This window comes from Arachis stenosperma, chromosome 9 (assembly GCF_014773155.1).
Source record: "Arachis stenosperma cultivar V10309 chromosome 9, arast.V10309.gnm1.PFL2, whole genome shotgun sequence".
Classification (NCBI taxonomy): Eukaryota; Viridiplantae; Streptophyta; class Magnoliopsida; order Fabales; family Fabaceae; genus Arachis; species Arachis stenosperma.
In genome coordinates, this window is record NC_080385.1 from 87,296,190 (window position 1) to 87,303,318 (window position 7,129).

The 7,129-nt window shown below is 41.7% G+C and overlaps 1 non-coding gene across 1 annotated transcript; it reads right to left on the reverse strand.

Moving 5' to 3' along the window:
• Nucleotides 1–326: 326 nt before the first annotated feature.
• Nucleotides 327–434, reverse strand: LOC130952281 (small nucleolar RNA R71). Its single transcript, XR_009074461.1, has one exon. It is a non-coding gene; the product is annotated as a small nucleolar RNA R71 (small nucleolar RNA).
• Between the last annotated feature and the right edge of the window lie 6,695 nt (nucleotides 435–7,129).

Sequence of the window (7,129 nt, forward strand, 5' to 3'; positions counted from 1 at the left end):
ATGGGAGAAGCATCTCTATCCCTGCCATTGGAGCAAACAACTTTGAGCTTAAGCCTCAATTAGTTTCTCTAATGCAACAGAATTGCAAGTTTCATGGACTTCCAATGGAAGATCCTCATCAGTTCTTAGCTGAATTCTTGCAAATCTGTGACACAGTCAAGACTAATGGGGTAGACCCTGAGGTCTATAGACTGATGCTATTCCCTTTTGCTGTAAGAGACAGGGCTAGAATATGGTTGGACTCACAACCTAAAGAAAGCCTGGATTCTTGGGAAAAGCTAGTCAATGCCTTCTTGGCAAAGTTCTTTCCACCACAAAGATGGAGTAAGCTTAGAGTGGAAGTCCAAACCTTCAGACAGAAGGATGGTGAATCCCTCTATGAAGCTTGGGAAAGATACAAACAATTAATCAGAAGATGTCCCTCAGACATGCTTTCTGAATGGAGCATCATAGGTATTTTCTATGATGGTCTCTCTGAACTGTCCAAGATGTCTTTGGATAGCTCTGCTGGAGGATCTCTTCATCTAAAGAAGACGCCTACAGAAGCTCAAGAGCTAATTGAAATGGTTGCAAATAACCAATTCATGTACACTTCTGAAAGGAATCCTGTGAACAATGGGACTAGTCAGAAGAAAGGAGTTCTTGAGATTGACACTCTGAACGCCATTTTGGCTCAGAACAAGATATTGACTCAACAAGTCAATTTGATTTCTCAAAGTCTGTCTGGAATGCAAAATGCACCAAGCAGTACTAAGGAGGCTTCATCTGAGGAAGAAGCTTATGATCCTGAGAACCCTTCAATGGAAGAGGTGAATTACCTAGGAGAACCCTATGGAAACACCTATAATTCTTCATGGAGAAATCACCCAAATTTCTCATGGAAGAATCAAGAGAGACCTCAACAAGGTTTCAACAATAATGGTGGAAGAAACAGGTTTAGCAATAGCAAGCCTTTTTCATCATCTTCTCAGCAACAGACAGAGAATTCTAAGCAGAACCCCTCTGACTTAGCAACCATGGTCTCTGATCTAATTAAAACCACTCAAAGTTTCATGACTGAAACAAGGTCCTCCATTAGGAACTTGGAGGCACAAGTGGGTCAGCTGAGCAAGAAAATTACTGAACTCCCTCCAAGTACTCTTCCAAGCAATACAGAAGAAAATCCAAAAGGAGAGTGCAAAGCCATAACCATGGCCGAATATGGAGAGGAAAGGGAGGAGATGGACGCCACTGAGGAAAGCCTCAATGGGCGTGTACCAACCTCCAATGAGTTCCCTAATGAGGAACCATGGGAATCTGAGGCTCAAAATGAGACCATAGAGATTCCACTGGACTTACTTCTGCCATTCATGAGCTCTGATGAGTATTCTTCCTCTGAAGAGGATGAGTATGTCACTGAAGAGCAAGTTGCTAAATACCTTGGAGCAATCATGAAGCTAAATGACAAGTTATTTGGAAATGAGACTTGGGAGGATGAATCTCCCTTGCTCACCAAAGAACTAGATGACTTGTCTAGGCAGAAATTACCTCAAAAGAGACAAGATCCTGGGAAGTTTTCAATACCTTGTACCATAGGCACCATGACCTTCAAAAAGGCCTTGTGTGACTTAGGGTCAAGTGTGAACCTCATGCCTCTCTCAGTAATGGAGAAGCTAAGGATCTTTGAGGTACAAGCTGCAAGAATCTCATTGGAGATGGCAGACAACTCAAGAAAACAAGCTCATGGACTTGTAGAGAATGTTTTGGTAAAAGTTGAAGACCATTACATCCCTACTGATTTCATAGTCCTAGAGACTGGGAAGTGCATGGATGAATCCATCATCCTTGGCAGACCCTTCCTAGCCACAGCAAAGGCTGTGATTGATGTTGATAGAGGTGAACTAATCATTCAAGTGAATGAAGAATCCTTTGTGTTTAAGGATCAAGGATATCCCTCTGTCACCATGGAGATGAAGCTTGAAGAGCTTCCCTCAAATCAGAGACAAATAGAGCCCCCAAAGTCAAACTCTAAGTTTGGTGTTGGGAGGCCACAACCAAACTCTAAGTTTGGTGTTGAACCCCCACATTCAAACTCTAAGTTTGGTGTTGGGAGGTTCCCACATTGCTCTGATCATTTGTAAGGCTCATTGACAGCCCTCTGTCAAGCTACTGACATTAAAGAAGCGCTTGTTGGGAGGCAACCCAATGATTATATTTTATATATTTCTCTTTGTTATTTTATGTTTTTTGTAGGTTGATGATCATAAGAAGTCACAAAATCAATTGAAAAAGCAAAAACAGAATGAAAAACAGGAAGAAAAACAGCACACCCTGGAGGAAGAACTCACTGGCGTTTAAACGCCAGTGAGGGTAGCAGTTGGGCGTTTAACGCCCAGTCTGGCACCATTCTGGGCGTTTAACGCCAGAAAGGGGCACCAGACTGGCGTTAAACGCCAGGAAAGGGCTAGAACCTGGCGTTAAATGCCAGAAATGGGCACCAGCCCGGCGTTTAACGCCAGAATTGGCTCAAAACGTGTTTTTGAGCCCCATTTGGTGCAGGGATGACTTTTCCTTGACACCTAAGGATCTGTGGACCCCACAGGATCCCCACAAACCCCTCACCTATCAAATCCCATCTTTCTCTTCACCACTCACCTCCATAAAACCCCACTTACCTCACCATCCAAATTCAAACCACTACTTCTTCCCCTTTTGGCCGAACCACAAGGCCATCTCCCTCTCCTCCATTTCTTCTTCTTCTACTCTCTTCTTTCTTCTTTTGCTCGAGGACGAGCAAACCTTTTAAGTTTGGTGTGGTAAAAGCATTGCTTTTTGTTTTTCCATAACCATTTATGGCATCCAAAGCCGGTTCAACTGAGAAGGCATGACCTCAAGCCCATCACTAAGAAGAAGATGGAGCAAACAAGAGACCCCTCTCATCATGAGATCCCTGAGATACCTCAAGGGATGCACTTTCCTCCACAAGACTATTGGGAGCAACTGAACACCTCCCTAGGAGAATTAAGTTCCAACATGGGACAACTAAGGGTGGAGCACCAAGAACATGCCATCCTCCTCCATGAAATTGGAGAAGATCAAAGGATCATGAGAAAGGAGCAACAAAGACAAGGAAGAGACATTGAGGAGCTCAAGCACTCCATAGGATCTTCAAGAGAAAGAAAGAGCCGCCATCACTAAGGTGGACCCGTTCTTTAATCTCCTTGTTCTTTATTTTTCTGTTTTTCGAATTTTAGTGCTTTATGTTTATCCATGTTTGTGTCTTATGATCATTAGTGTCTTAGTGTCTATGCCTTAAAGCTATGAATATGAATCCATCACATTTCTTAAATGAAAACTGTTTTTATCACAAAAGAACAAGAAGTACAGGATTTCAAATTCATCCTTAAAACTAGCTTAATTAGTTTGATGTGGTGACAATACTTTTTGTTTTCTGAATGTATGCTTGAACAGTGCATATGTCTTTTGAATTTGTTGTTCATGAATGTTAAAATTGTTGGCTCTTGAAAGAATGATGAAAAAGGAGACATGTTACTGAGGATCTGAAAAATCATAAAAATGATTCTTGAAGTAAGAAAAAGCAGTGAATACAAAAAAAAAAAACAAAAGAGAAAGCAAGCGAAAAAAAAAAAGAAAAAAAAGAAAAAGAAAGAAATAAAGTTGTGATCCAAGGCAAAAAGAGTGTGCTTAAGAACCCTGGACACCTCTAATTGGGGACTTTAGCAAAGCTAAGTCACAATCTGAAAAGGTTCACCCAATTATGTGTCTGTGGCATGTATGTATCCGGTGGTAATACTGGAAGACAGAATGCTTTGGGCCACGGCCAAGACTCATAAAGTAGCTGTGTTCAAGAATCATCATACTTAACTAGGAGAATCAATAACACTATCTGGATTCTGAGTTCCTAAAGAAGCCAATCATTCTGAATTTCAAAGGATAAAGTGAGATGCCAAAACTGTTCGGAGGCAAAAAGCTACTAGTCCCGCTCATCTAATTTGGAGCTCAGTTTCATTGATAATTTGGAATCTATAGTATATTCTCTTCTTTTTATCTTATTTGATTTTCAGTTGCTTGAGGACAAGCAACAATTTAAGTTTGGTGTTGTGATGAGCGGATAATTTGTACGCTTTTTGGCATTGTTTTTAGTATGTTTTTGGTAGTTTTAGTTGAGTTTTTATTATATTTTTATTAGTTTTTAATTAAAATTCACTTTTCTGGACTTTACTATGAGTTTGTGTGTTTTTCTGTGATTTCAGGTATTTTCTGGCTGAAATTGAGGGATCTGAGCAAAAATCTGATCCAGAGACTCAAAAGGACTGCAGATGCTGTTGGATTCTGACCTCCCTGCACTCGAAGTGGATTTTCTGGAGCTACAGAAGCCCAATTGGCGCGCTCTCAACGGCGTTGGAAAGTAGACATCCTGGGCTTTCCAGCATATATAATAGTCCATACTTTGCCCAAGATTTGATGGCCCAAACCGGCGTTCAAGTCACCTCAAGAAATTCCAGCGTTAAACGCCGGAACTGGCATAAAACTTGGAGTTAAACGCCCAAACTGGCATGAAAGCTGGCGTTTAACTCCAGAAAACGTCTCTACACGAAAATGCTTCATTGCTCAGCCCAAGCACACACCAAGTGGGCCCGGAAGTGGATTTCTATGTCATTTACTCATCTTTGTACACCTTAGGCTACTAGTTTTCTATAAATAGGACCTTTTACTATTGTATTTTTATCTTCGGACATCTAGTTCTTAGATCATTGGGAGGCTGGCCATTCGGCCATGCCTAGACCTTGTTCTTATATATTTTCAACGGTGGAGTTTCTACACACCATAGATTAAGGTGTGGAGCTCTGCTGTACCTCGAGTATTAATGCAATTACTATTGTTCTTCTATTCAATTCCGCTTGTTCTTTGTCCAAGATATCACTTGTTCTTCAACTTGATGAATGTGATGATCCGTGACACTCATCATCATTCTCACCTATGAACAAGGTGACTGACAACCATTCTTGTTCTACAAGCATCTGAGGCTTAGTGAATATCTCTTGGATTCTTTAACCGGAATCCTCGTGGTATAGGCAGGACCTGATGGCGGCATTCAAGAGAATCCAGAAGGTCTAACCTTGTCTGTGGTATTCTGAGTAGGATTCAATGATTGAATGACTGTGACGTGCTTCAAACTTGTAACCTGCTGGGCGTTAGTAACAGACGCAAAAGAGGGATTCTATTCCGGCAGGGGAGGGAACCGAACCGGTGATTGGCCGCACTGTGACAGAGTGTATGAGCATTAGCTTTCACTGCGAGGATGGGAGGTAGCTGCTGACAACAGTGAAACCCTACACGAGCTTGCCATGGAAAGGAGTAAGAAGGATTGGATGAAGACAGTAGGAAAGCAGAGAGACGGAAGGGAAGGCATCTTCATGCGCTTATCTGAAGTTCCTACCAATGAATTACATAAGTATCTCTATCTTTATCTTTTATGTTATTTTCGTTCATCACCATATCCATTTGAGTCTGCCTGACTAAGATTTACAAGATGACCATAGCTTGCTTCATACCACCAATCTCCGTGGGATCGACCCTTACTCGCGTAAGGTATTACTTGGACGACCCAGTGCACTTGCTGGTTAGTTGTGCGAAGTTGTAGTGATCACAATTTCGTGCACCATGATTCAATTTTGGATAGAAATTCATTGATGAATGAGTCCATCTCTTGATCAACCTCTTCATATTCTTCAATTTCAATATACACCATGCCAACTTTTTCCTCTTGGTAGCTCTCTTTTGATTCACTCTCTTCTTCATTGTTCACCAAGGGTATGGGAGGTTGTGCACACTCTTCTATAATTTCAACTCCATGTCCAATGGGAGACGATTCCATTGTAGAGAGAAACTCATCCATGATTGAATCCATCTCTTGATAAGCCTCTTCCAAGTCTCCAACGATGATATGCCTTGGAGGTTGCGCACCCTCCTCAACATCAATATCAAGCTTCTTGGAAGAGTTCTCCATGATGCTACATTCCCATGGACTTTCAACATCTCCTAAATCTTCAACCACCTCTTTCTTTTCTTCAATGATCATAGGCTCCTCCAATTCTTCCAACACAAAATTTGACTCCTCCTTCTCCACCGGATTTTCCACTTTCTCCTTCATGCTATGATCTTCAATGGATTCTTCACATGTGACCACGGAAGCACCTTGAGTGTTCAAAAATTTGTAGGCTAAGGTAGACATTACCTTGGTCAAATTAGTCACAAACTCTAGGGTGTTCCTTTGCATATCCGCTTGTCCTTGAAGTAGCAATGTAAGAGAGTCATCTATTGGGACTTGGGGTGGATAAGAGGGTTCATTATTTTGGAGAGAGGGTTCATAGTAGGAAGGTGGTTCTTCTTGGTAAGGGTATGGAGATGGTGTGCATTGAGGTGGTTCTTGAGAGTAATTGTGTTGGAATGGTGGTGGTTCCATGTATGGTTCATATGGCTCATAAGGTGGTGGGTATGGTGGATAAGGATTGGGGTCATGTAAAACCCGGTTAATTAACGGCTAATTAACCCATAAAAGAGAATTTATTCTAGAAAGCCTAAAATGTGATTTTTATGGCTAAGTGTGATAGAGGAGATTGAGACGAGAATTTTGGTACCAATTTTATAGAATTCGGACCAAGATTAGACCGAACGGGCCAAACCGGGCCAACCGGACCCAAAGTGGGCCCTTGGCCCAACATAACTAAACCAAAACCCTAGTTTTCAGCACTCTCTCTCCTCATTACACACACACACACGCTGAAATTGAGAGAAGAGGGGAGAAGAACACTCTCTCAAGTTCTTTCTCTCACTTGATCTTCAAACCACCATAACTTTTGATCTAGAGCTCCGATTGCCACTCCGTTTGCGGCCACGCGTTCACCGCGGAGAGCTCTACAAAACCCATACAATTAATCTTGAGGTAAGCCACAAGTTTCTGTTCGAAATTCCAGCCCTTATTTTCGAGTTTCATGGGTGAAATGTTGAGATTTTGGGTTCTTTGATGTTATAGGACCCAACTCTCTTGAAGGAGAAGGTTAATCTTGTCTCCTTGGACCTTGGGTGTGGTAAGATTCTCAACCCTAGTGTGATTTGTGATTTTATG